This window comes from Podarcis vaucheri, assembly GCF_965113315.1.
Source record: "Podarcis vaucheri genome assembly, chromosome: 5".
In the NCBI taxonomy this organism is placed as follows: domain Eukaryota; kingdom Metazoa; phylum Chordata; class Lepidosauria; order Squamata; family Lacertidae; genus Podarcis; species Podarcis vaucheri.
The window spans coordinates 84455408-84482927 of record NC_138763.1 but is presented as its reverse complement, the minus strand read 5'-3'; the positions used below and the strand labels follow the sequence as shown (position 1 = coordinate 84482927).

General features: G+C 44.2%; 1 protein-coding gene across 14 annotated transcripts in view; it reads left to right on the top strand.

Annotated features, from left to right (window-relative positions):
* The window catches only part of ZMIZ1 (zinc finger MIZ-type containing 1), a 381786-nt gene that overhangs the window by 283249 nt on the left and 71017 nt on the right, over positions 1 to 27520 (top strand). Inside the window, exon 1 of one of the 14 annotated variants that reach the window (XM_082225136.1) lies at positions 861 to 1007. The exons of 11 other annotated variants lie outside the window; for them this stretch is intronic. The gene's annotated coding sequence lies outside the window, so the exon portion shown is untranslated. Of the gene's footprint in view, positions 1 to 860; positions 1008 to 1440; positions 1554 to 1627; positions 1734 to 27520 lie in introns of those variants that run through there. 2 more of the 14 variants (XM_082225137.1, XM_082225138.1) reach the window with 2 other exon arrangements.

Sequence of the window (27520 nt, the reverse complement as noted above, 5' to 3'; positions counted from 1 at the left end):
GGAACAGATGACAACTAGGTCAAAGAAAGCCATAATTACTGTAAATTTGGCCGAGCAGTAAAAGTGTCTTTTTCCATTCTAATTGTGTGTGTTGCTCCTTTCCTGCGTTAAGCTTCCAGACGTGTGTGAACGCAGGCCAAATAATTAGACTGCAGTTGCTTCTCACATGTAGTTTGTGCTGAGCTTTGAGCACATAAAGGTTTGCATAAATACTGGATGTTCCCCAGAGAGTAACCTGCTGGATGTGAGAAATACAGCCAAATGAAAGCTCGGCTCCAAATCCATCCACCTCCAGCTTCTTTTCAGGTGTACTAGCTGACGAAATGGCAACAACCCTCTTTGTTTTGTCCTTTCAAACAGTGATTCATGCCAGAATTACGCCAATATGAATTTCTGGTACAGGTGGCGTGTGTCCACTTCCTCCCCTTCCTTTTTGTCGGCTGATTGCCTTCACGCAGGAAGCCACCAACGTCGCTGCTGTCTCCTAAAAAGCAGAACCTTCCTCCTCTAGACACTTAATTAGCTTGACTAGTTTGATGGATTTAGTCAACAGTATTTCTAAATAGGGGATGCAGGGAGACCCTGTACACCAGCTCTTTCCCAAACAGAAGCCCTTTTTTTGACCAGGCGCCCTTAATGGCTTGCTAGACACACTCAAACAAGTGTTGCTTCTGATTAATTGATCGAGGGGGGTAATTTTAGCCTCTTGGCGGCGTTCCAGAGAGCAACCCTTTGTCCTAATATTCCTAGCACCACCCCTGCTTGCAAGTTTGAAATGTGAGATGCCTGGATTCCCCCCCACCCCATCCCACCCCACTCCCTCTCCCGTTCTCTTTCTCTCTCCCTTCTGGCAAAGTGGCTGTGTCTGCTTGTGTGTATCTCTGTGTGAGTGTGTGAGTGTGCGTGCGTGCGCACGTAAGTGATAGATGGGTATAATGGGAGAGCAAAGGGATGGACCACTAGAGACAGCAAAAGGAAACCATCAATACCAGTAACATGCAGTTGAGGTGAGAATTTTCCTAGTGTTTGATTCCCCCCCTCCTCTCCTTTATTTCTCTCCCCCTCCTCATCTCTTTCCAGTCCTTTCAAGCGGCGTTGGGGAGGGGGAGAGAGAGAAGGGTGTTTTTCTTTTTTGTTAATGGAGCCTCCTTTCATATTTGCAAGCGCTGCACACAGACACCCGCCCGCCCACCCTCTCCCAGCAATGTCATGCAGACGCCACTGCGTGCCCCCTCGCTTGTTTCAGGTCTGTCCGCGTAGATGTGTGAAGTTCTAAAGCCGAACCCGATTCTCCCTTTATTGTCTCTGGAGGGTTGTCGCTGGCAGCACAAATAGCCTGTTGGCAAGTACGGCATGAGCCCATTAGCAAGGCTCCATCTGTGATTGGTTTTGCCTGGAAACCGGGAGACAAGCGATGAATAATTGATGTGTGTTGTGCAGGAGCTGGACAGGCAAAGAAAAAGAGCGAGAGCGCAGGATGCCCTCGGAGAGGGGGGAGAGAGAGAGCAGACTCGAAAAATAGCTACTGGCTGCCTTGCGCTGCTGAGATTAAGGTAGCCCTGGCTTTCTTTGTTCTGCAACTACATGCTTTCTTTCTGCCTAGAAGTGTTTTCAGATAGATGTGGCCTTCCCCCCCACCCCACCCTCCTTGTAACAGAAGAGAGGGAGAAACACCTCCCCCCTCCAGGTTGGGGAGTGGAGGACGCCAGTTTCGACTGAAATAGAACTTGTGGGTAAGTTGGCATCTGCGGGGGGGGTGCATGTGTGTTGTGTGTGAGTGTGGGCTCACTCCAGCTTCTCTGACGAGAGGTGTGTGTGTGTGTGTGTGTGTGTGTGTGTGTGCAAGAGAGAGCATGTCTCTGGGTGCGTGCTTGCGCGTGCGTGAGGCAGAGAGAGAGAGAGATTGAGAGAGAGAGCATTGTGGGTAGAAGTGTGTTGTCAGATGGCAAAGGCAGCACAAGGGGATGAAAGACAGGACTCCACTTGCAAACTAGGGCATGTTTTTATATAGCTTCTGTTCAGATTGCATTCCCTTTTTTCGTGAAACAGTCTATATGGGTTTTGGGGTGTGAGTGCGGTTGGGATATGTGTTTGTGGTTTGCGGTTGTTGGTCCCCCCCCCCTTAGTGTGTGTTTTTGTCTGAGGATGATTTTATTTAAGGGGAGAAACCCTGCCCTGTGCAGCCAGGTATTTGACAAGATGTTGATACTTTAATTTATTTAGCTAGTAACCATGGTGAACAGAGTGCATGCAAGGCTACAGTGGCCTTTCTCTTCAACCTCAGCATGTCTGCGCTGCCCAAAATTACTAGATTACTAAATACCAAGCAGCTGGGATATGAGGCAGCACTGTTGTGCTTCAACTCTTTCAAGATCATTGCCATCATTTTGAAAATTAATTGCTTTGTATCAGGCTTTTGGCAAACATGCCTCCGTGAACAATCTTTCAAGGATGCTTCTTAGTTTCAGCTGGGAAGGTATCTAAAAGTTGAGTGTAGTTTGTATTGTTGACATTTAATGAATATATTTAAAGGCTATTAAGCAAGCCTAAAATCTGCAGTCACTGGAAGAACCGAGATACTAGAATTTCACATGCTTGTTCCAAGGGACGTGTTTTGTTTTAGTTTTGAGTATTGAATGAATTGGGGGGGGGAGTGTGATTGCTCACAACTGGCTAGAGAAATCAGTCCTTAATAGGACCCGAAATCTGGCACTGCAGAGTTTCAGTTTTAGCTTAGCAAGCAGCAAAATAAGGGCTGCAGCATGTTAGGGAAAGCTGTGCCAATGTTTTGGTTTGTGCACCTGAGTGACGTCACCGTTTAACTGAGATGGAGTTTCAGCACTGGCAGCCTCCATCAATTTGCTGAGTGAAGTAGGTGTGCTTTGCAATAAACAGCTTGATTTGCAGGTTTCTGTGGCTGGATTGTTTTTTCCTATTGCTTGGGGCCTGATTCTTAGAAGGGGTTTCATTCCAGCGTTCTCGTGCAGGTCATGCAATTAGCAACAACTGATGCGTAGCTGAACTAAGGCCAGTTGGGGCCTGATCCAAAAACTCTTGCCTTTTAATGGCCGTTAGCAAAGTCTTGTCATCCCAGAGTGGCTTTAACTGAACTTTCGATGTAATAAATTAAGGGGAGCTATCATAGTCTTAACAGGTGTCAGGCTGAAGAATCATATAAATGTGGCATTTACTGAGTACAAGAAATGTTTTGCAAAATAGTGTGAGGGGGAAACAGTCTTTCAAAAGATCTTAATCAGTTATCAAGATACTGTTAAGAACTTTGTTATCTCCCCCACCCCCTGGGAGGAGAGAGGTTCTCCCCACTAAACATGCCCTTTTTTGTGATGGAACAAGAGTCAGGTTGAGGATACAAGGGCCAAGTAGACCTCCTTGGCTTCAGGCTCTGATATCAGTCTCACTACTACATTCAGGGTCATGAAGTATCAACACACACACACACACACACACATACACACCCCAGCAATATAATACAATTACTGTATTCGGGAAGGTTTTGTTTTATTTTGATTGCTACCATTTCAGCCTTCCTCTGTAGCATGAACTGGGCTTGTTGTCTGGAAGCACCTGTGTTCCTTAAATTTTGTAAGCACTTCCTTCAGGAGGCATCCTTGTTTATGCCACAGATGAGGCAGAGCAAGTTGTAAAAGGGATTTTTGTTTAGTGTAGGTGTGGAAGGTTATGCTGCAAGGGGAAAGGGTTGGACTGGATATCCTTTAGGTCTGTGGGAGCCCTGTGAGGCAAAGCTTTGAAACTTTGTGTACATCACAGCAAAAGGTCTATTGATATGATGGATGGAGGCAGTGGCGTAGTGTGGGGGGTGCAGGGGGGCCGGCCGCACCGGGCGCAACATCTGGGGGTTAGGGCTAGGGGCGCAAATCCACGGGTTAGGGGGGCGCAAATTACTTGCTTTGCCCCGGGTGCTGACAACCCACGCTACGCCACTGGATGGAGGATGGGTGTGTGAAGGCAGGAAGCTTTCAGGTGCAGTGCATCTGTATGAACTCTGCTTACAAAAGTACATCGAACCTCTCTCACACGCATACAGTCATACCTTGGGTTGAAGTAGCTTCAGGACGAATATTTTCGAATTGCACTCCACGACGACCTGGAAGTAATGGAGTGCATTACTTCTGGATCTCACCGCTCGCGCTTGCGCAGACGCTCAAAATGATGTCACGCGCATGCGCGGAAGCGGCAAAACATGACACGCAGACCTGCAGTTGTGTGTTACGTTCGCTTCAGGATGCGAACGGGGCTCCAGAACGGATTCTGTTCACATCCAGAGGTACCACTGTATACCATAGAGGCTGAGCCACCCAGCCTTCAAAGGGGAGGGCCAAATTTGCCTTGCCAGAAAAAGTGCTTCCCAAAAGTACATTAATTTACTTTTCCCCATAGGAATGAATCTTGGGCAATTGCTCATTTAGTAGGAAGCAAAGATCACCTGCTCTTGCCCTGGTGATCCCAGCTATTGAGAACCATTGTGAATCCTTATGCATAGCCTAACCCTGGGAACTTCCTGAAAGTGTGAGCTAGCCATCCACGTGTTTTTGCTATATTTACATATATTCATTTTCCCATTCAGATCTGATCATTATTTCAGTTTATCATATTATAGTTCATCTTAGGCTCCTCAGAGCTGTTTTACTTTATACATGTTTGAAATAAAATGTATGACAGCTCACAGAATTGTTCAGACATCTTGGTAAGAGTCCTGGGTGCAGGCATGCCCCTTACTAAACATGAGGAGAGAGTAATATCTGATCCAAGCTGTAGTACATTCAGTATATCATTTTCTTGATGGTACGACCAAAAAATTCCCTCACTCTTTACTGGGATGAACTGGGGGAAGGGATGAAGCTGTGATCAAATAAATGTGGTACAGTCTGGATTAGATTTTATTTCTGCAGTGGGGAGGCAGCAGGAGCTATCATAGGATTTACTCCTCCCCACCCCCCAGTAAGAAACCAATGAAAGGCTCACCTTAATTCACTTTTCATTTGACAGAGGTGCGCTCCATGTATCAAACTGTCAGATATTTCACCTTCTCTGTAGCACTTTTTATTAGAATTGTAGTGTTGGAAGAAACCCTGAGGGTCATCTAGTCCAACTCCCTGCAGTGCAGGAATATTCAGATGTCGCATATGGGGATCAAACCTGTAATCTTGATGGTGTCAGCACCATGCTCAAACAGTTCTGAAGCTAGGAGCATGGCCTGAGAAAGGAAAAGGCTGAGTTTTTCCAGGAGATTTGGGCATCTGCAAAAATCTATTACAGTACAGTCATACCTCGGGTTAAATGTGCTTCGGGATGAGCGCGTTCGAGTTGCACTCCACGGCAACACGGAAGTAACGGAGCGCGTCACTCCCGGGTTTCGCTGCTTGTGCATGCGCAGAAGCGGCAAAAAACGACGCATGCAGGCGTGCAGTCGCTGGTTACGTCTGCTTCTAGATGCAAACGGGGCTCTGGAATGGATCCCGTTCACATCTAGAGGTACCACTGTATCTCTTTTTCAAACTAAGGACTAGACTAGTAATGGTTGCTTGGATGCCTTCCTGCTCCCTCATGCTATACTTTTATATTTGAAGTAAAATAGATATTACAAGAACACCATGAGTCTTGACTACTCTCTCAACACAGGAGAAGCCTGACCCCCCCCTATGCTTCCTAGCCTCCCTCCACTGCTGCTTCAGTGCCTCTCTGCCACAGACTCTCCCTGCCCCCTGAGCCCTGCTACCTTTTCACCTCCTCCTCCCAGTCTTCTTCCCCTTCTGACTACTCACCCTAGTCCCACCAAAACTCCCTGGACTCTGAGCCTTTTTCCCTTGGGGGTTCACCAGCTGGTTCCTCCCACCATCCCTCTGTATCCAACCAGTCCCTGACACCTACAGGCAGTCCTTACATTTTGCAGCCAGGGACATGAATTACAATTCACATTACTGCATTAGAATGAATCGCTGTAGGTCAAACCAAGAATACCATCACCATTTTGAGTTTTTTACTGAAAAGCTATCTTATCTATACACACACACACACACACACACACACACACACACAGTTAGATGTTGAACCTTCATAAAACTATCTTTCTTTTGCTTCCTTTTACCTCAAAGGCTATTTCACACATTCCACAATGGCAAACTCAGATTTCCCCCTACTGTATTGTCACTTTGACAGGGAGATACTGTCAGTCGCAGTTCTCTGCTCAGTGTGCCTATATGATGCACATGTATTTGCAACACCTGTCTGTCACATTGCATTTGAGGTACGCACACCCAAAACTTGATACACGTAAAATTAAAAAAGTTATCTGTGAAATCGTCCTAAACTGATAGGCATGTTAGCATCATTGTTAGCGCTTCATGCACCTGATGAAGTGGAAGGTAACCTATGAAAACTGATGCCATGATAAAATTGTTAGTCTTTAAGGAGCAGCAACACTCTTTGCAAGTTTCACTGTCACCTTTTCTTTTACATTGCTCGTGACTTCCTGCGGGAGTATTTCCCATACTGGGACAGCTGTCCAGCATAATGCTATTGTTCCAAATTCTATGGGAGAATATCCTTGGAAACATTTTCACACCACTGGAATTTTAAAATTTGATACCCCCCCCCCAAAAAATTTTTTTATAGCAGCAAGCATTTTACCTTTGCACTTCTCCTTCACTTTAGCATCTCTTTAGAGTGCCACAGAGAGCAATTTAAGGATTTCCCCAGCTCTTCCGACAGGAGACCTGCAAAAGAGCTTATAAACACAAAAGGTATCCATCAGTCAGTTTTCAGAGTCCTTCAGAGGCTACTGAGAATGTAACACTTGTGTCTTAAGATACTTACACATGTCTTTATCCAAGCAAAGATGCATATTTTACAGAACTGTGTGAAAACCACCTGGCTTATACGCATCTTCCATGGGAAAAGTGTGCATTGCACTATCCTCCTATATAAAGTTTACACACAATTTTTAGATCTTATAAAATAAACAATGGATATTCCTGACGGTCAGTGCCCCTCCCAGGAAAGTCAGGGACAGCCACACATTTCAACTATCACATTTTTTTTGTGTGTACACCTAAATGTGTAATGCCTAAGAAGGTGGAACATGAATGCAGGAAAAGTATGTCTGCAGACTTTTATGTACCTCAGAGAGCTCCGATGGCCCATGGCTCCCTATCAGGTGTGCACTCAGTGGTAAACGTGGATAGGTTGCAATGTGCCCCTTGGAGAAATGTGAATCCCTCGGAGAGAGAGGCAGATTCAATGATAGTTCTGACAATAAACCATCCAGTAAGGAGAAGTGGGTGGATTTTGAGCCCCATCTGCTTTACAGACCACCTTCCTCCTAAAGGCGTGTAGGAGAAAAGGAACAGTGATCGTTTCATCTGCACCACCCTGTAGCTGAAGTTCTCCCTCTTCCTTAGCAAACTCCATGGATAGTTTTTATATCCAGCACCTTCCCCCATTCCTCCTCCATCCATTGCTAGGAGATCCCAGTGTTCTCCTTTCCTTGGTCAACGCAGAGCAGCTGGTTTCCAGTTGCTGCATAGTAAGTTGCCGTAAAGGATTATTTGTGCACAATTGTGTAGAAAATCCCAGTTAAGGGGGACAACTTTGGTGACTAAAGCAATGATGGAGGCAAAACACTGTTGGGGATAAGATATTGTGTGGCTAGGAGAATGGCCACTAGAGATGTCGTTTGTCCAATATCTCTTGCTGTAATAGAAAAATTGATTTCTTAGAGAAACAGATTAGAAATTAATTCATTTATTTGGATTCCAGGGACCACCTAAATAATGCTTGGTGGCTGTGAAATCCCTGTTATCCATGTGGTCCAAAGTGGGGGTGTCTGCCTGGAGGATGATCACTGACACCTGGCCTCATGATCCTTGGACTGTGTTTCTCTTCCTCACTTCATAATAGTTCCATAGGTCACTCTGGAAAGGGCTTGAACAAGCCAACAGAGACCTGCCAAGATAGATAAATGTCTGAAGAAAGCTGGCCCGTTATCAAAAGTATTGGAATTAGCTGAACAAGCCCCTGAGCCAGGAAATTCACATAACCTTAAGAGTTGGTTGGGCTCTCATGAAACGAAAGCGTTCTGCAATGATAAGAGGCACACAAACGTGCCATAAAATAACACAGTGATTACTGTTAAGTTGCGGCGAGGAGAGCACATCATTCATCATCCATATGAAAGCAGCCAGCTGGTCTGGCACACACCTAGGCTCTTTTGAGGACTAAATCCACTACTCTGTCTTTTCATAGTCTTAATTAAGGATGCAAGTTTGCCTTTTTGAATCAGGCTAAAGCCCATCTAACCCAACGTTCTCTTTCCAACAGCAGCCAGACAGATGCTGCTGGAATCTTGTAAGCAGGGCCTGGTGGTTGCGTTCTTCCCCAGCAGCTGGTGCTTAAGGCTGAATCAAACTTTATAGTGTCAGCTCAGGGCAAGAAGCTGCTTTGTTCTAATGAGGTCTCCCTGTGCATGATTATAGGAAGGTGCCTTGCACTTTTACTCTCCTAATGCCAATGTTGGTTTAGTTCTTCAACTGCATGCGAGGATCTCCACCTGTGGAACAGATGGTTGGTGCTTAAAGCAGAAGAGGGGTTTTTTTTAAAAAAACAAAACTTTGAGAAGCACTAATTAAAGTTAATAGGCCTCTTTCATATAGTTGACATCATAATATTGTGGTACTTTTGGTTTAGAAATTGGCTCCATGAGATCATAGGGCAATATGGAGCATTAGTGAAAATCCCACATGTATAATATCATTTGGCATAGCTTGCTGCTGAAGCTCAAAGTAAATGTGATTAGAGGCCAGTTATCTCGTCGCTTTCCTTCCACTGCCTTAGCTTAACACCTGTTAAATAGGTTGACAGAGAGGTGCCTCTTTCCAGACTAAAGGCAAGTTTGCACTCTTTGGACATATGTGAGGACATCATGTGCATATATCTGCTACAGAAAGATGCATGTACAGTGTGACACTTTTTTGTGAGGCAGACACGCGTATTTTGGCTCTGATCATGGATTCCACCCTGCCCTCACCCATTGCCCACAGTCCCCAGGTACTGAGCTTTCACTTTAAAAAGAGAGAGCCAACTTTTAGCATTCGTAAAACCTGAGATATGTTACAAAAAGTACAGTGGTTCTCATTTTTGTGAATGAGAAATTACTCTTCTCTACTCTTTCCGTGTCTTACTTTGCCTCCTTCCAAAAAAATATGGCAGATGCCCATATCTCTGAAATTTCTGAAAACCTCTTTAACAGAGATGACTTGAGAAAAATCCTAGATGGCACCTCTCCCTGGTGTTAAAATTATAATGAATAATTGACCATTTGCTGTACTTCTGAGATTTTTTCTGCTGCCAGAAATGTCTTTCAAAGGGTCATTACCTGGATTTGCCACTGAGAGTACACTCAAATGGAAACTGTAACCCAGAATAGTAAAGTGTCACATTTAGACTTTACGTATTTTAGGTTTACACACAAAATATCATATGTGTAAACCTATGCAGCATGGCATAGGAGGAGAATATAAAAAGCAGTTTGTGATATGGCGCAAGTCTTAACACCAGGAATGGTGCTAATGTCCTAAGTGATGTCAGGTGCTTCCTAATTCATCAATTGGAATTTGGGTTCTTCTCTTTTAAGTTGCAGCTCTGATTGTGTTTCAGTAATACTGTTGTGCTTTCTGTTATCTGACAGCTTAAGAAATTCCAATCTGTCTTTATAGCAGGGCATATCACCAGGACTTCCAGGAAGAGACTGCAATGATTTACTTATTCATGCAAACTCCACCGGTTTATGGAGTCTTGATATTGCTTGATCTGTCAGCAGAATTTGATTCTATTGATCATGGAACACTATTTGACTGCCTGGAGCACCCTGTCAGTCTCCAAGGCCCTGTTAATGGAGTTCACTTCTGATATTTTCCTGCTACCTCATTTTGCTGCTGTCAATAGTTCTATCTCTGATCCTTTCACTATACAAGATGATATGCTAGGATTGAGGGGTGGGCGGGCAGGAGAGATAACTTGAAGCCCTAGAGGAAATATCCAAACCACAATCTGAGGTTTATGACAAACTCCATATGTATCCCGACCCACACATCTGTAGGAAGAAGGTAATTTGCTCTTATCAGTAGGTATTTGCTCTTAAGTGTTGGATAGCTTTTCAATTCTGAAGTCTAATAAAACAGGAATGCTTGAGACTCTTCATTCCTTTTTGCCAGGAGCAAGGAAAAGAAGGCAGAGAAGGGCTGCCCTCTCCTGTATTTCAGACCACGTTTCATTACTCTTTAAGAGCATATATATTTCTGGTCAACTAACACATTCTGAACTCTGAGGCCCAGTCCAGATGTTTGGGTCTGCAACAATATCATTTGCATACTGGAAGATGAGACGAAGTATGAGAACATTGCTTTCCTTGAACCATGCACACAACCTCTTGTGCAATCCAGTCAATTGCATGCATACATATATATGTGATTTACCACATCTCTGTGATCATTGCACCGCTTTTGGGTAAGAATAGGATCACACCTATCAAGCAAATCATGCAAATATACTTGCCCAGCTTGCTGCTATGGGCTCAGACATCTGGTCTTGAATAACATAGATGTGTATTATAGGCATGCCTGCCAAAGGCACAAATCCCTTTGCTTGAAAAGGAGGAGTGATTTTTTGATCGGCATTGAGAATATTGCTATAGTAATTTTGAAGGATCAAAATTATCTTAAGTACTGTGCAGTTTAGTCTTGAATATATCCAAGAAGGAACCTTTGAAACTTTGAAATCTCCCCTGAAATTTGAAATGGTGCCTCTACTTCTGACTTTTCCTTTACACAACTTCTTTCTGCATTTCACCCCTCCCCCCAAAAAAAAATCCTCTTTCAGGAATAAACAAACCCAAAGGTTATCTTTGGAGAAATGTCCAAACTATGCCGTCAAGCGTCTGACCATGTATGGAAATTTGCTGTTTCTATTTTAATCTGTTCTTCAGATGATGCTCAGTTGTGTTCAGACTGAACTCTTGAAAAATTAATAGTCTGCTGATTGGCCTGGTAACATAGGGTACAATGCAGCCAGTGTTAAGCACTGTCTCCTGTAGGAATCAGTGGGACTGAGTGAGTTTTACCTTTGCCTGGATCGCAATTGAGGGCATTCACAGGCCATCTAATCACTTCCATTGTCAACACGGTGACACATTTTTCATACAGAAAGGTGAAGAATAGGACTCACTATGTGTCACCTGCAGCGCAATAAAGCATGGGTAAATTGCTCCATGCCACGCAATTATTTGGGTTATCAGGAGAAGCAAGTAGCTTTGACTGAAATGTGTATATTTAAGTAGAGGGCTTCTTTGCACATTGCATTTTATATATTGTAAGGATGAACAGCCTATAGGGACAAATTGGCTGCATCATTGAGACAACTGGGTCCAGACATGTGTATTATAAATACATTCACTCAGCTGTCTGGATCCTTTGTGACTCTCTGTTGAGTGCATTTCAGTGGCCTTGCCCCGCTGCCCTATTCAAAGAAACCCATATATTCCAGGAACAGATGTTAAAAGCTTTCAGTGACTTGAAATGAAGATAAAAGGTTACACCATCTTAAAATCTTGATAAAAATGTCTACAGGCTATTGTGTTGCAGGTGTTAATTATGTGAAAACAAGGAATTGCTTTGGTGAATAAAGATTGGGTAGTGAAAGAAAGTTTACTTTCTGTATATTATGCTGCTTTATCATATAAAGTTACTAAAGATTAGGGATGCCATTTCAGATTCTGTCGGAGAGGTTACTTGCCTACAATAGATTAGTTGGCCAGAGCATAGTGCTGATAACCCCAAGGTTGCAGGTTTGATCCCCATAAGGGGCACCTGCATATTCCTGCATTGCAGGAGGTTGGACTAGATCAGGGGTGTCAAATTTAAATTCATCGGGGGCCACATCAGCACTTTGGTCACCCTCAAAGGGCCGGTTGTATCTTTAGGACTTAGAGTACAGGAGAGAAGGGTTCAGGCAGCCGTTGGATCTGTTACATCCCAGGATGGCATGCGCTCAATATAAAAATAAGTGGAGGTTTCCTGAATGCATGTAAAGTGGAGGTTTCCTGTGTAGAACGGCCAGCGCCGCTAGAGGGCAGACGTTCTCTGGCTTGTAGGCTGCCGCGCATGCGCTGAAGAGGTGGCTTTCTTGTGTCAAAAAAAAAAGTGAGAATAAAAGGTGAAGGCTGGCGGCCAGCGGCAGCTACACGGGCCACATGACGAGGTCTGGCGGGCCGGATCCGGCCCGCGGGCCTTGTGTTTGACACCCGTGGACTAGATGATCCTCAGGGTCCCTCCCAACTTTAAAAATTCAGTGATTCAGGGTTCTTCAGCAAGGTGTAGAGGCCCAGTTTTGACTGTACAGTGGTGCCCCGCAAGACGAATGCCTCGCAAGACGGAAAACTCGCTAGACGAAAGAGTTTTCTGTTTTGGAGGTGCTTCGCAAAACGAATCTCCTATGGGCTTGCTTCGCAAGACAAAAATGTCTTGCGAGTTCCTGCGGGTTTTTTACCCTTTCCCCCCCCCCTTTTTCTAAGCCGCTAAGACGTTTATCCGCTTATCTGCTAAGCCGATAAGCCGCTAAAAGCCGCTAATAGCGCTAATAGCGCTAATCCGTCAATGGGCTTGCTTCGCAAGACGAAAAAACCGCTAGACGAAGAGACTCACAGAACGGATTCTTTTCGTCTTGCGAGGCACCACTGTATTCCAGGCTAAATTGTCTTCTCTCCTCTGTCCTCTCCACTCAGTAAGTGCTAAAGTCTTTGCCATGTACATTTTCTTCATAGAAAATGCATAAGCCACCAATGCACTTCCCTGGATCATACCCAGTCATAGAAAGCTTGTAGCAAATAAGCACTGTCAGGGCTCATTGCCCTTCTTACCTTTTTTCTTCATTTCTAGGCACAGGTCTGGGCTGCTCAGGTCTGTTTCTGAGCAGGGGTGGTTGTTGTGTTTTTTTGTCCCGGTGATTTCCCTTGGAAAACCTGGTTTTTACCTCTGAATTGGCGCAAATGGCAATTAGGTTTTCTGCAGATTGCCATTTGCTCTGATTCAGCAGTAAAACACAGATTTTCCTGGGGAAAGCGGGGGGGGAGGGGGGAAATACTCAGAAAGCACAGAGCCCCAGGTAAGTGTGGATGACCCCTCAAAAACACCTCTGCATTGCAGTCAATAGCTGTAGCAACTACTGCAGGAAGTAATAATAATAATAATCAGATAATTAATAATAACATATTAAATTTAAAAATTGCAATCTTTTTATTCCCACGTGTTTAGTGGCAAGATAGCGCAATATCAGTCATGGCTTGTAACTTTTAATTTCCTGGGGCAGCACAGTGTTTCTGATTATTGGCAGCTGTCCGTTGGCGCTCTTTGCCACTCTCCTTGCTATCTGCAGACTTATTGCCTACAAATGGTTTGGTGATCACATTGTCCATTCAAAGCTATATCTGTTGTTAGACATGGTTGTTATGCACTCCAGATGAGGCAGTAGATTAGATCAGTGTTTAAGGGCGAATGACATCTAGTTTGTAATGCAAAAGACAGAAATACTGGAAGGGAACAAATGAGTTAGTTGCTTGCACAGTATAGTACGGTAGTGGATTCAGCTGAGCTGCGGAGTTTACATGAGCCACTGCTACTGCTTAGCAGCGGAGGCTAATAGCAGGCTGGGCACCAGGATGTGTCCGTCAGGATGTGATCTAAGTGCATTTTATTAACAGACTGCCTTGAAATGAACTTTAAATACAACAGAATTAGCTGCTTCCCATTCTGACTGGCAGAAGAAACACATGACACATGCCAAATAGAACCAAGGAAACAAACAAAATAAGAGTGGCAGCTTTGTATCGCTTGACTCCCTGCAACTTTATCAGTGAAAGCATCGTCAGTCCTTCTTCCAACGACAGGCTTGCAGATGTCAAAAACCTGAGCACCTTTTGGAAAGGATGCGAGAATTTTTGATCAATTCAGTGGATAATTAATAAAACAAGAGAGAACTAGTTGGAAGGGGAAGTAGTCACAGCAAGGCACTCTGCCCTCTTTATCCTAATGAAAGTGCATTAGGGGAAATGGGCGGGAGGAATTGTTCTTTTTCATGAAGACCAATTTAAAAGTCTGTGTCTGATCCCAGGCAAGGATTCTTGCAGCGGAGTCAGCCTATCAGTTCCAAGTACAGCAGCTCAGCAGGCTGGCTGTTCATCCAAGAGTAGTATTTTAGGAACCTCCTGAAATGCATTGCTTGGGCAACTCGTTCTTCAATTGCTGCTTTGCACAGGCCTCCTATAGATACTAATAGCCACTTTCAGGCTCCGACAGAAGGTGTCTATTATGGGCTCTGTGAAGTTGCTCACTGAACATCAGGACCAGCAGGGGGAAGGAGGTTGCATGTATTTGTGAGGCTACTGCAGAAGAGAATTGACGGAAAAGGGGACAACTTTGTACGGAGCCCCCTTGAAAGAGAGTCCCAGAAAATACAATCCACCTGGATTCATTCCACAAAAAAGGTTCCTCCTATATATCCCAGCCCCATTTGTTTGTGGAGGGTTTTCTGTGTATTTATAGGTTTCCCAATAACTTTGTTCTCATATCCTCCTCTCTTCTTTCCCCCATATTCTCTTCTTCTTCCTCCTTGCCCACATGCCTGCTACTTTGATTTCCAAGGCCTACTTTGGCAAAAAGCAACGATTATGAGCTTGCTTGTCATGTCAAACCCCAAACTCAATCCCATGCTCAACAGCTCCAGCGGATGTCTCTCCTTGTTTTGTCCTCTCCAAATCTACTTTCCCTCCTTGGATTCTCTCAAATCCTCCTGTATTCTTCAAGTCTTCCCATTGCGCCCGCTGGCCTTTTGTAAGGGCTAGGATAAAAAGATCTATGCAGTCATGTGACCAGGGGATTTTGGTGCGTATGATCGCAATGCCCTAGGCTTTGACCTACAATTTTGATATATTTCTCTGGGTCTCCAGGGGAAGGTGTAAATATATAGGGACAGCACCAGGAGGGTAGCCTTTTTTCTTACTTGGCTTGAAATATTTTGCTGTTTGCTTAGCCCCATCCCTACGTCCAACAAGCTCTCCCCCCCCCCAGGCAAGCCTGGTGAGATCCTTTGTCTGTTTCCTCTGAAAGCCACCCCTATCTCAGAATGCAGTCGTTCCTTTGCTTCAAGCTCTGTTCCTGAATCTTGAGGTCTGAACCTTGGGGAATCGTGCCAAGCCTATGAGTGAAAGTGGACTTCCTGCTTTATTAGAGGGCCTCAGAGTAGAGTAGTAAAGTTTCTAGTAATTTAATTAATAACTAAGGGAAGGTAACAATTATGATTATCTTGTGATGGGCTTGTGGCCATAAAGTCCTGCATGAGTAGGGTCATCTGCTTGTTCTGTCTACCATCTCCTCTTCCTCCAGCTTGAGATGAGAGTACCCTGCAGCAGAAGTGTGATTCCACCCACCCGTCCACCTGCACAGAGGACCTGATAAGGCTGCATGGTTTCCTCTCTTGCATCCCCTTTCACTGCAAAATGAAAAGGATCTGGATCACTGCCATCTCCTTCCACTGCATTTCAAGGAGGAGGAGGAGAGACGGTGATGGTTTTTTCCTTTGCACATCAGCAGTGCAGCATCCTCTCTCAGATGCCCACATAATGTGAAAGAATGTTCTCCACCCCCTCTACTCCTTTGTAACACAAAGTGGATTTTGCAGCTCTTTCTTTACCCCACCTCTAGCAAGTGGGGGGCGGGGCAAAGAATAATGATGATGGGCAGGCATAAAAACAGGTGAACTTGCGACCAAATCGCAGACATTTCAGAGCACAGAATATGACTTTCATTGCTAATGTATCTGATCTTTTGATTTTGTTTTTATTTTATTTTTATTTTTATTTAAGTTTGTTTAAAATGTTTTAACCTGCAGTTCATCATTGTGCAGGGTTTTTTTTTAAAAAAAAACTGTCCCCAAGTGCTCTTATCGCATTCAATTGGAAAATGGCACTTTAAATGAGAAACCGCTCCCCCTTGCTAAATGACGTGTAATTTAATATGTGAGGCAGAGCTAACAAAGTGATTTATTTGCAGTCTGTTCATCAAGCTTTTGACACAATCTATAGCATGCCCATTCTTTTGGTTTGGGCTGACTGACAAATTAACAAACTTGCTTGTGCACTGCCACCATTAAGCATATTCATTTGGTGTGTCTTTTAAACTAATTTGTTTTGAGTGAGGTAAATTAATATTACATTGCCATTCATCAGTAAGTGGGGGGGGCATAAAAAATTTCCCTGCCGTCTATCAGTTTTGGAGGGAAATAATTGTTGTATCAATATGGTTTTCAGGTCACCCTTCATTTACTTTCAACTGTGTTGTGCTGAACTATATAGAGCCAATCTGATAAAGCGTAGCCTTCCCCAACCTCCAGGGGATTTTTGGATTACAACTCCCATATGCCCTAGCCAGAATGCCCAATGGCCAGGAACAGTCGGATTTACTAGCATGTACTAGAATCCCAGGGACGCGGGTGGCACTGTGAGTAAACCCTCAGCGCCTAGGACTTGCCGATTGCATGGTCAGCGGTTCGAATCCCCACGGCGGGGTGAGCTCCCATCGTTCGGTCCCAGCTCCTGCCCACCTAGCAGTTCAAAAGCACTCTTAAGTGCAAGTAGATAAATAGGTACCGCTTTATAGCAGGAAGGTAAATGGCATTTCTGTGTGCTGCGCTGGTGCAGACTCGCCAGAGCAGCCTCGTCACGCTGGCCACATGACCCGGAAGTGTCTCCGGACAGCGCTGGCCCCCGGCCTCTTAAGCGAGATGGGCGCACAACCCCAGAGTCGGTCACGATTGGCCCGTATGGGCAGGGGTACCTTTACCTTTACCTTTACTAGAATCCCAAGGTATGTAGAAGTACTAAAACTTTTTGGGGTGAGGGGAGATGGCAAAAAAACAAAAAAACCCCACCAAATATGGCTCAATGAGCATGCTCTGCAGCCTTTTAATGTCAGTTGTGGTTGGTTGGTTGGTTGGTTGGATAGGGTAATATAATGCAAACAGTTACCTGAATGGGGTAACTGTGCCCCTGAAGGACCAGGTTCGCAGCCTGGGAGTCATTCTGGACTCACAGCTGTCCATGGAGGCGCAGATCAGTTCTGTATCCAGGGCAGCTGTCTACCAGCTCCACCTGGTACGCAGGCTGAGACCCTACCTGCCCGCAGACTGTCTCGCCAGAGTGGTGCATGATCTAGTTATCTCCCGCTTGGACTACTGCAATGCGCTCTACGTGGGGCTACCTTTGAAGGTGACCCAGAAACTACAGCTAATCCAGAATGCGGCAGCTAGACTGGTGACTGGGAGCGGCCGCCGAGACCATATAACACCGGTCTTGAAAGACCTACATTGGCTCCCAGTGCGTTTCCAAGCACAATTCAAAGTGTTGGTGCTGACCTTTAAAGCCCTTTACGGCCTCGGTCCAGTATACCTGAAGGAGCGTCTCAACCCCCATCGTTCTGCCCGGACACTGAGGTCCAGAGCCGAGGACCTGCTGGCCGTTCCCTCACTGCGAGAATCAAAGCTCCAGGGAACCAGGTAGAGGGCCTTCTCGGTTGTGGCGCCCACCCTGTGGAATGCCCTCCCATCAGATGTCAAAGAAATAAACAACTACCTGACATTTAGAAGACACCTGAAGGCAGTCCTGTTTAGGGAAGTTTTTAATGTGTGACATTTTAATGTATTTTTAATCTTTGTTGGAAGCCACCCAGAGTGGCTGGGGAAACCCAGCCAGATGGGCAGGGTACAAATAATAAATTGTTGTTGTTGTTGTTGGAAGATTGTAGGAATGGCTGACTGGAACCCTAAACAGGAGCACTCTAGACTACTGGGAAAAGCTCTGCCAGACAGTACAATGAGGATGCAATGGAGCCAGCAAAGCATGCCTTGTTTGTTGCCTTCACTGCCACGGAGTAGGCCAAAAGTGTCCAGAGTCAATGCTTGAGATTGTTTCTTTGCCATTGAGTCTAATTTTATATTATACATGAATGCCAGTGGCTCAGGAGCATTGGGTATCACAGGTCTGTGTAAGTGTTAGGCTTTAGTACAATTCAAAGTTACTTTTCAATCTTCTTTTTCTGAAACGAAATTTTCTAATTGTTTTGATTTAGACCACGGAACACTTTGTAATTATAGTGCACACATCCTTTTCCTCTTGGTATGCTTTATTATTGACTCAGTAAATCATATAACTGTATCCTATAGTTCTTTATTGGCAATTGTGACAACTAATCATTTCCCTCCCTTTCTTTTAAAAAAGCTAATTTTTCTTTGGCGCCTGTAAAATATTTTGGAGAGCCACTGAGAACTACATTTAACTGGAACCATTTCAACGTAGTACATTCCAGCTACATTTAAGATTGTGCCAAAACTATTATCTTACCAGATTTTTCCCCCCGTCCTCCAAACCCATCCATTGCCTGCCCCCTGCTATTTGTATTACAAGACTGGGAACTTCTAGTGTAGATGTAAAAGGTGCCTAGGGTTCTAGCAGTGTGCCAATATATGCTGTAAATCCAGATGGAAATGCCAGTGAAATCAAGAGTGCAGGACGATAAATCGGAATGTTGCTTTCTCCTGTCTTGAATAGCCTTGTGTTTGCTGGTTTAATGCTTGCTCTTGGCATCGCGCAGCTTGAAATGTTTTACAGGCTTGCATCTATTTAACCTTTAATGCTTTTTGTCAACGTGTATCATGGCCTCCCGACCTGCAGTTAGTACAGCATGCCCTTGCAGGCTGCCAGTTGCAGTAATGGAATTAGAATTTTAAAATAATCAGACCTGTCAATGGAACATACAATCTCTATATAAGTTCATTTAGTGATTTCATACCCATGTGTGAATATATTACCTACCTTGTTACAGATACCTCTTATAAAAATCTTACAAAAAGCTTGCAGGAATATCTATGGAAGAGTTGTGCCTCCTCTCATTTTGGATTTGCAGATCCAGCTGCTTCTACATCTGCATTCATGAAAAAACATTTTGTAAGAAGGCATTTTATGCACCCAGCTCCTATACACATATAAACCTGCAACTACATATACAGTATTTTGTAATTCTGCATAAATACAAGGATGTAAAACTGGTGCTAGTCACACAAGTCAGTATCCTGGATATCACACTATGTTGTGTATTTTTCTTCAAGAAGTTAAAGGTTTATAGACCTTTATACTGTCAGCAGAGGCTTTAAAGTGTTGAGACAATTCTTTTTGAAATTCCAGCAGTCAGAAGGCTGGGATTTAGTGTGTGGCAGGCATAGCTGATTGCTGCTCTTCATTCATTCATTTATCATTTATTTGATACGACAAGCTTGTGTAGGTTGTAGAATTTTTCTTTTTGTGATGCAGAATATGAAAACCCTGGTGCAGTTTTGTTTAATTAGTTTAACTAGTGTATTTATGAATCGCTTTCTACACAACTGATTCAAGGCAAAGTAAAATCAAAACAGTTTTTAAAAGCCCCAAAACTGATACATTTAAAACAAAACTAAAACAATACAAAATAGGTGCTTGTGTCAAAGACCCATTTATCCGGCTAGGAAAGCCTGTCAGAACAAAAATGTCTTCAGTGGCTTGAACAAGAACGTTACTCCACAAAACCACAGGCAGCCACACTAAATTTTTTGCCCCAAATTAATCTGAGATTAAATAAGGGATAAGGTGGTCTCTCAAGTAACCCGACTCTGAGCTGTAGAGGGCCTTATATGTTACTAACATGCCGAATCTGGCCCGGAAGCAGATTAGGAACCAATGCAAATTCCTCAAGGTGTTACATGTCACCTGTTGGTGGTAGTTTGCCCCCACCCCCAGCTGCCACATTTGAGACCAGTCCCATCCAAATAAAGCAGATTGCAGTAATCCAATTGTGAGCTCAGCAATTCATGGACAACTGTGGTGGTCAAGCTATCCAGATCCAAGAATGCCCATAGCTGTCTTACCAACAGAAGCTGGTAAAAGGCATTCCTCGCCACCTGCACCTCTAGTGGCAGAGCTAGATGCAGAAGGACCCCCACACTGAGCCCTTGCTTCTTCAGGGAGAGTGTGACCCCTTCCAGGGCAGACAATTTACCAGCTTGCCAGACCTAGAAGCCACCTACCCAGTGGCGTAGTGTGGAGGGTGCAGGGGGGGCTGGCCGCACCGGGCGCAACATCTGGGGGTTAGGGTTAGGGGGTGCAAATCCACGGGTTAGGGGGCACAAATCCATGGGTTAGGGGGCGCAAATTACTTGCCTTGCCCCGGGTGCTGACAACCCACGCTACGCCACTGCACCTACCCACAGAGCCTCTATCTTGCCAGGATTCAGACTCAGTTTATTAGCAGTTTACCACTGCATCTAGACACCAGTCCAGGTTCTTCCCAGCCAATCCTGATTCAGATGTTGCTCAAAAACCCCCCACTCCCAACAGCTTCATGTGGATGTCAGATAACATTGGAGACAATGTAGTGCCCTGCAGCATCCCATAGTTCAAGAGTCAGGGGGTCTGAAAAGCACTCATCCAATGCTGCCTTCTGGAACCTGCCCTGGAGATAAGGCTTGAACCACTGCAGAACAATATCTCTGATACCAGGAGGATACAGTGACCAAAAACCAATGAGAAATCTAGTAAGAGATACACTCTCTGCTGTCCCCTCCTGATAGAGGTCATCCATCAGGGTGACCAAGGCAGATTCAGTCCCAGACCCAACTTTGTAATGAGTCTAGATAATCAGTTTTCTCCATGACTGTCTGCAGCTGCATTGCCACAAACCTCTCAAGTAGCTTGTCCCCAAAGGGAGGAGATATTTGTTAAATATCGTCAGTTAGGGTTATTCCAAAGGTGGCTGAGAGAGAGAGAGAGAGAGAGAGAGAGAGAGAGAGAGAGAGAGAGATGAGAATCAGTGGCGTAGCGTGGGTTGTCAGCACCCGGGGCAAGGCAAGTAATTTGCGCCCCCTAACCCGTGGATTTGCGCCCCCTAACCCTAACCCCCAGATGTTGCGCCCGGTGCGGCAGGGCCCCCCTGCACCCCCCACGCTACGCCACTGATGAGAATGACTGTATATATGTGAGTTCCCTGGTAACAGTATTTGCTGTTAGTCTAACTTATCTGGGAAAAGAGAATTAATTGCCCTGGTCTCCAGGAGACTTACAAGATTTGGAAGTTTAAAAGCTTCCAGACGTACTTACTACAAGGGTACACTGTCTGTTCTGTTCTGTACAAACTTCTGGATCTGAGCTGCTGAGATCATTTGTAATGCAAAGGAAGTAGAAAAAATAAGTAAATACAGAGATATGGGCAAAGATTTCAAATTAATTCCTCCTGTCTTCACCATCCACTTGTACCAGGGAAATCACTCTAAAAGTAATTCCAAGATTGTATCATACCCTGGTAAAAATGCATTGTTAAGAAAACAAACAAAAAGAATCTCTATAAATGCTGGAAAAGAAGACTGAAAGTGTGCTTAATCTCTCAGTCAACAACTGGCTAGTCCAGAGCCTCTCCATCTCTGTTAATTATGTTCTCACATCAGGCCATATTTTAGGCACCAGATTCCACAGCATCCCTTGATGGTCTCTGCACAGGTGAGGAAGCATTGCCTTCAGGAAGAAACAAAATCTGCAAATATATAGAGGCACACAGCCAGGGATGCAAGAATTTTTGCATGCAAAAAGGTGACGCCCCTGCCTGTGAGCTGCTGTCTTGATACAACTGTCTAAGGATAGGTCTAAGCTTCATTTGTGCAGGCACTTTCTGCAACGGCAAACACAGCTCATCCCCACAAGCCCTCGCTTATAGACTCTATTCAGTGCCTTGCTGTGAACAGCTACCTGTCTCGTGTCATTATTTCTGCTGTTATCTGGCAGTATCTCTTTAGTTATATCATAAGCCATGGTTAGTGTGCCAGTAAGCTTTGAATAGCCTGAAACGCTGCAAGGAGATAAGAATCTACAGATCCTCTTTATGTAATCATTTCATGACACTGGAATTCCATGACCTTTGGAAAACATTAGAGGGCATCACGCTCCTTGCTCTTTGCAGCTTATCTTTAAGATGCCTCCCAAGCAGAGCCACACGCACACTTGAGCAGCTGCAGATTGGATAGGTTTGATCACTTGATTTTAAAACCCACCAAAATGCCTCTGAGCCAAACTCCGTTTTAAAAGGTTTTGCTGGGGACTACTGGGAGAAAGAAAAATGTTCCTTTGGCAGTGTTGTAGATCGTGATGGTGGTGTTACTATTTATTCATTCTTATAGCCCCTATCCAGTGTACTTGACAATTTGCAGTGTAGCAAGGCAGGAACGTGCCCCAAGGAGCTTACAAGCAGAATATAAATACAAGAGCCACCATTCTCTCTTATGCTATCCATTCTAGGAACTTTTGCTTCATTCCTACTGTGGAATCAGGGAGCCTTAAATGGTATTATACATAATAGTATCATTGCACCTGTCTGTATTTACCGTATTTTTCGCCCTATAGGACGCACTTTTTCCCCTCCAAAAATGAAGGGGAAATGTGTGTGCGTCCTATGGGGCGAATGCAGGCTTTCGCTGAAGCCTGGAGCACGAGAGGGGTCAGTGCGCACTGACCCCTCTCGCTCTCCAGGTGTCAGGAAGCTCTGCGCAACCCTCGGGAGACCGGCTCTGAGGGTTGCGCAGAGCTGCCTGCAGTCCCGGGATCAGCGCAGCTCTGCGCGGCCACCGGGAGCCGGTTGCGAAGTCCCACCCCGTTCCCGATGGCCGCGCAGAGCTGCCTGCAGTCCCGGGCTCAGCGCAGCTCTGCGCGGCCACCGGGAGCCGGTCGCGAAGTCCCACCCCGCTTCCGATGGCCGCGCAGAGCTGCCTGCAGTCCCGGGATCAGCGCTGCTCTGCGCGGCCATCGGAAGCGGGGCGTGAAGTTCCGGCCAGCTCCGGATGGCCATGCAGAGCTGCCTGCAGTCCCCAGCTCTGTGCAGCTCTGCGCGGCCACTGGGAGCTGGGCGCGAAGTCCCGCCCCGCTCCTGGTGGCCGCGCAGAGCTGCCTGCAGTCCCGGGATCAGCGCACTTCTCCCCATAGCCAGCCCCACAAGCTTGGGGGACAGCGGGGAGGCAGAGCGCGCCTTCCCGCTGTTCCCCGACCTGGTTCTTCCAGCCCCGCACCTGGGGGGAAATAATTTTTTTCTTTATTTCTCCCCCCAAAAAACTAGGTGTGTCCTATGGGCCGGAGCGTCCTATGGGGCGCAAAATACGGTAGTTGCCCCATGCATTTTTATTTCAAAACAGGCTTTACCTGGTACCCTTTATTGTGAATTAAATATTGCACCTTTTCCTGTGATTTCAGGAAATGTTTTGTATTGCATCTTTAAAGGGTAAGCAATCCTTGTATAAAGTTGCATCCGAAGTGATGCTATTTAGAATTCTACCACCTCATTCTGCATGAGATGTAGACTGGCTTGAATACATTAGATCAAACTTGAGAGGTGAATATTTTTTTTCCCTTTTCATTTGATCAATTCAGGTTCTGTATTAATGAGTGAGTTTTTAGCGCTCAGAAAACCTCCAGGAGAGATTAAAATAAAATAAATAAAATAAACTTATTTTAGTCCCCCCGCAAAACACCTCTAGAGCAGGTCTTCATGAGCCCAGTATTCCAATGCAGCCCACCAGCTATGCGTGGCTGCTTATTAAGGGTTTGTTGCTTAGCTAGAACTGCAAAATGGGGGAGGTTGTTAAGCAATTGGCAGGTTATAAAATGTTGCTTGTGGACAACATTTGGCAGCCTGCAGATTGTGGAGGCCTACACTAGAAGGAAAATCAGTTATGTGAAAACTGACAAATATAAAGGGGGTTGTTTCTTAAAGCATCAACCTACATTATGGTTTTGCTATGAATTAATAAAGTCAGTATTCAGTTCTTCTTTTCCTCCAGCTGGTTGTTTAACTATGTTTCAAAAAGCTTTTGGAATATCTCTTTAGAGACAAACAAGTCTCTAAAGTCTCTTTGTCTCTTTGTCCCTCTATTTGGCTTCTGTAATGGTGGGTTTCTCTCCCCCTCCCCTCTTTTCTAATGGTGAGTAAATATCTGGTTTTAATCTAATGAAAAATCCATCAAGTAGAACTCTTTCTCTGTTTTCAAAGTCCAGTTAAGCTTGATCACTCACTACTTCTAGATTTTTATAATCTCTTCCGGAATTTCATGTTTTGCCTAATTTAATACTTCGTTAATCCCAGCCACGGTTTCCTACAGATGATACATTAAGCAAAGTGAAGCTATAAAATGTTAATCCTGCTGAATAAGGGTAGCTGTTGAATGTTTTGGCTTTATTGTATAGAGCCCAATTTAAGAATAGATAGCTTTTATCTGGATGAGAATTCCGTCACATTCTTTTGTAATAAATAGTAATCATTTTAATAGTAAATTGTAATAAACAAACAAGCAAACCCAGGCTTTTGATTCCCTCCACCTGTGTTCTGAAGTGTCATAGTCTCATGAGGATTGTGCTGTGTGTTTTCTGAACATTTGAATCTGTTAGTACTGTGCTTTGGGATATGGACTATCTCATGGACCCAACTGTAGCTTCCAAATGGTCTTCAAAGACAGCCCTGTGCCTACAGCATTACAATAGTCGAGGCTCTTTTTTTTTTTACACAAGATTTTCTTAAAGAGGGAGTTTGTGAAACGTCTCCCTGCAACCTTTTTGTCCATATGACACTGTGGGTTAAAAATGTCCTAAAGCTGTCAACATCAGGGACTTTGGGAGGCCAAATCTCAGTAGTGGCAAGTGTCCATATTACACATCCTGCTAATCTTTGTCTGTAATCAGAATCAGATTATCAATATCTATTTGTTTGTTTAAACAATTGCATTCCTCCCTTCACTGACAAAACGTATCACCTTATGTTAGTAACATTCATAGCAGCACAAATAAAATAATGACAAAAATATACACATTAACACCTGAAACCAGTACAAATAGACGTTCGTCAGTCAGCAAAATCCTTGATTGAAAAAGAAGAGAAAATGTTAGTGGCTCATTGGATGCAGCAGCCCACAGTAGGTCTCATGATATGGTCCAGGTTTGAATCAAAACTTATCACAGAGGAGGATGAGTTTCCTCTCCCTCCCAAATGTGTCAGGTGTTTCATTGGGCTTCTCCAATTGCCCTCAGATAGCTAAATTTCTGTGAACTGGGGCTTTTAGGAGCACCCCAAATCGTGTCCTCCAAAAGTGAGTGTTGCAGCTTTCAGGTGCACTTTCAATAGCACTAATCAGGAGCTGCCTGTGGCGCTGTTGGCAGCCAAAACTCAACCATCACTTTCAATTGCTGCAGAAGGCATCACAATGCTTGCAACTTTTGACTGCTCTGTGTTGTTATTGGTGAAGATTGCCCCGCTCAGCAAAGACAGAAGGTGGTGGAGAGAGACAGGAAGGTAGGAAAGACAACAGGAAGGTACCACCCCATCTGGTTCTGCTCTCCCACCACTCTAGGCACCTACTCCACCAGTTGTCTCTTACTTAGAAGCATGATTTACATGGGTACCATTGTAAATCATTCCAAGGCAGCTAAGGCTGCTGTCCTAGCCACACTTACCTGTAAATAAGCCCATTTAAGTAAGCCCACAAGCAAATTTGTGTCAACTAATGTTTTAAAAGTATGTTTGTAGGGGGAGGAAAATCATGATAATTATTTTAACTATGCTGTAATTGGAATTCATTGTTGGTGCTTGTAAGAAACCATTCCAAGACAATTAATTCATTTTTGTTTGTGTATATGTGAGTGAGTGTGCTTGTTTGCATACCTGAATGTATGAAGGTGTATGTGTGCACGCACGCAAGTCTTCCTGTCTGTGTGTGTATGCTCCTTTCGCTTTGTGTATGTGTGTGTGCATATGTACCGTAAATGGATGTGTGCAACTCCATACACACATGTGAGTGTGTGCATAGATGTTTGTTGGCATGTGGTTGTCAGGGGGGCAATGAACCCTCAGTGTGACCCTTGAGCCAAAAAAAGAAAAGAAAAAGCTTTAATCTAAAATTAATGCAGGCAAGATAATTCTATACTTTGATTTTGTTTAACAGTCTGTGGAGCTTAAATGGGGTGTTCTTTTGTACATCATACAAAGCAGAAACAGGTTGACCATGCTGTCCATAAGGCAAGATAAAACGGCAGCACTGAATTTTGCATTTCCTCCTGGTTTGCCCAGCTAATTTTCCTAAGCTTATACTTTAACATTATACATACTGCTGTTAGTATGTTTATTCTTTACCAATGAACTATATACTTGTTTGTTAAACAAGAATGCCTTAGGAAACAAAGATATTATAAGCACTAGTCATAAACACGTTGAGTTACCATACAATTACAGCCTGGAAGCTTCAGCCAAAGATATAATCATGTAGACAAGAAAAGTACAGCAATAAATCTCAGAACAATTGTTACGATTTACGGCGGAATTACATGCCAAATTCATCCAAGATGTGTCAAAATCTTAGCAGAGTTAGGGCAGGTGACTTGAAAACCTGCACTTAAAAGGGTGTTTTCGCACTTCACCTCACTTAGGAAATCAAACAGATTTTTCATAGTCATCGGTTGCCAAAGACCTAGAGTGCTTACCGTACCTTGCATTGTTTGACCACTAACATGGCAGCTGGCTATGGCACCGCTTGCTCCTGTGGCTACCGTGTTTGATTATCTCCTAAACATTTGGTTTAGTACCTTACTTACAACCTAGGAAGAATCTATTCCATTTAGTTGCAGACAATTTTTGCTCGTATTCCTACCAAAGGGACTTACTCACAGAGCACTGGCTTTCTTTCCACAATGTATCTTCAATAACGATTCAAGATTTATAAATGCTCAGTAGGTCATCCTTGACCTGGGCATCATCATTCTAGAGGGATTCTGGCTAAACAGACTTTTTATTTTGGGGGTTTTGTTTGGTTCAGGATAACTGAATTTGGCCCTAAAAACTGCATATCTGTGTAACCTCCTGGTGTAATTGGATATTTTCCCTGTACTGAGATTGTGTCAGTGATTGTTGTGCTCTCAGAGGTGGCACCCATACGTAACTACCATTTATTTTATTTATATGTTTATTTTGTTGTGTGTGTCAAAATTCAGTTCATAGTTTCTCATAGTTTCCCAGGACACTTTTCAAGTCTTTCTCAATTGCTAGAGGTTTTTTGTTAATCACTAGGAGCCCAGGCCATACATGCACTGTGCATGTTGCATCCAAATTTAGTTTCCTCGTGCATTTGTGTTTCCTTCATGGCTTTCCAGTTTTTTAAAAAGTTTTGTAACTATTTCATTATTTCATAATTGTGATTTTTTTATTTTTTTTATTTCTCTTTCCCCCCAAAATTATTAATTTCATGTTTTGAAAGGAGAAAATAAGAACAACAGAATAGGGAGTTTGGGGGCTCTGTAGACTCCTACATTTGCAAGAGATGCACACACACTCAC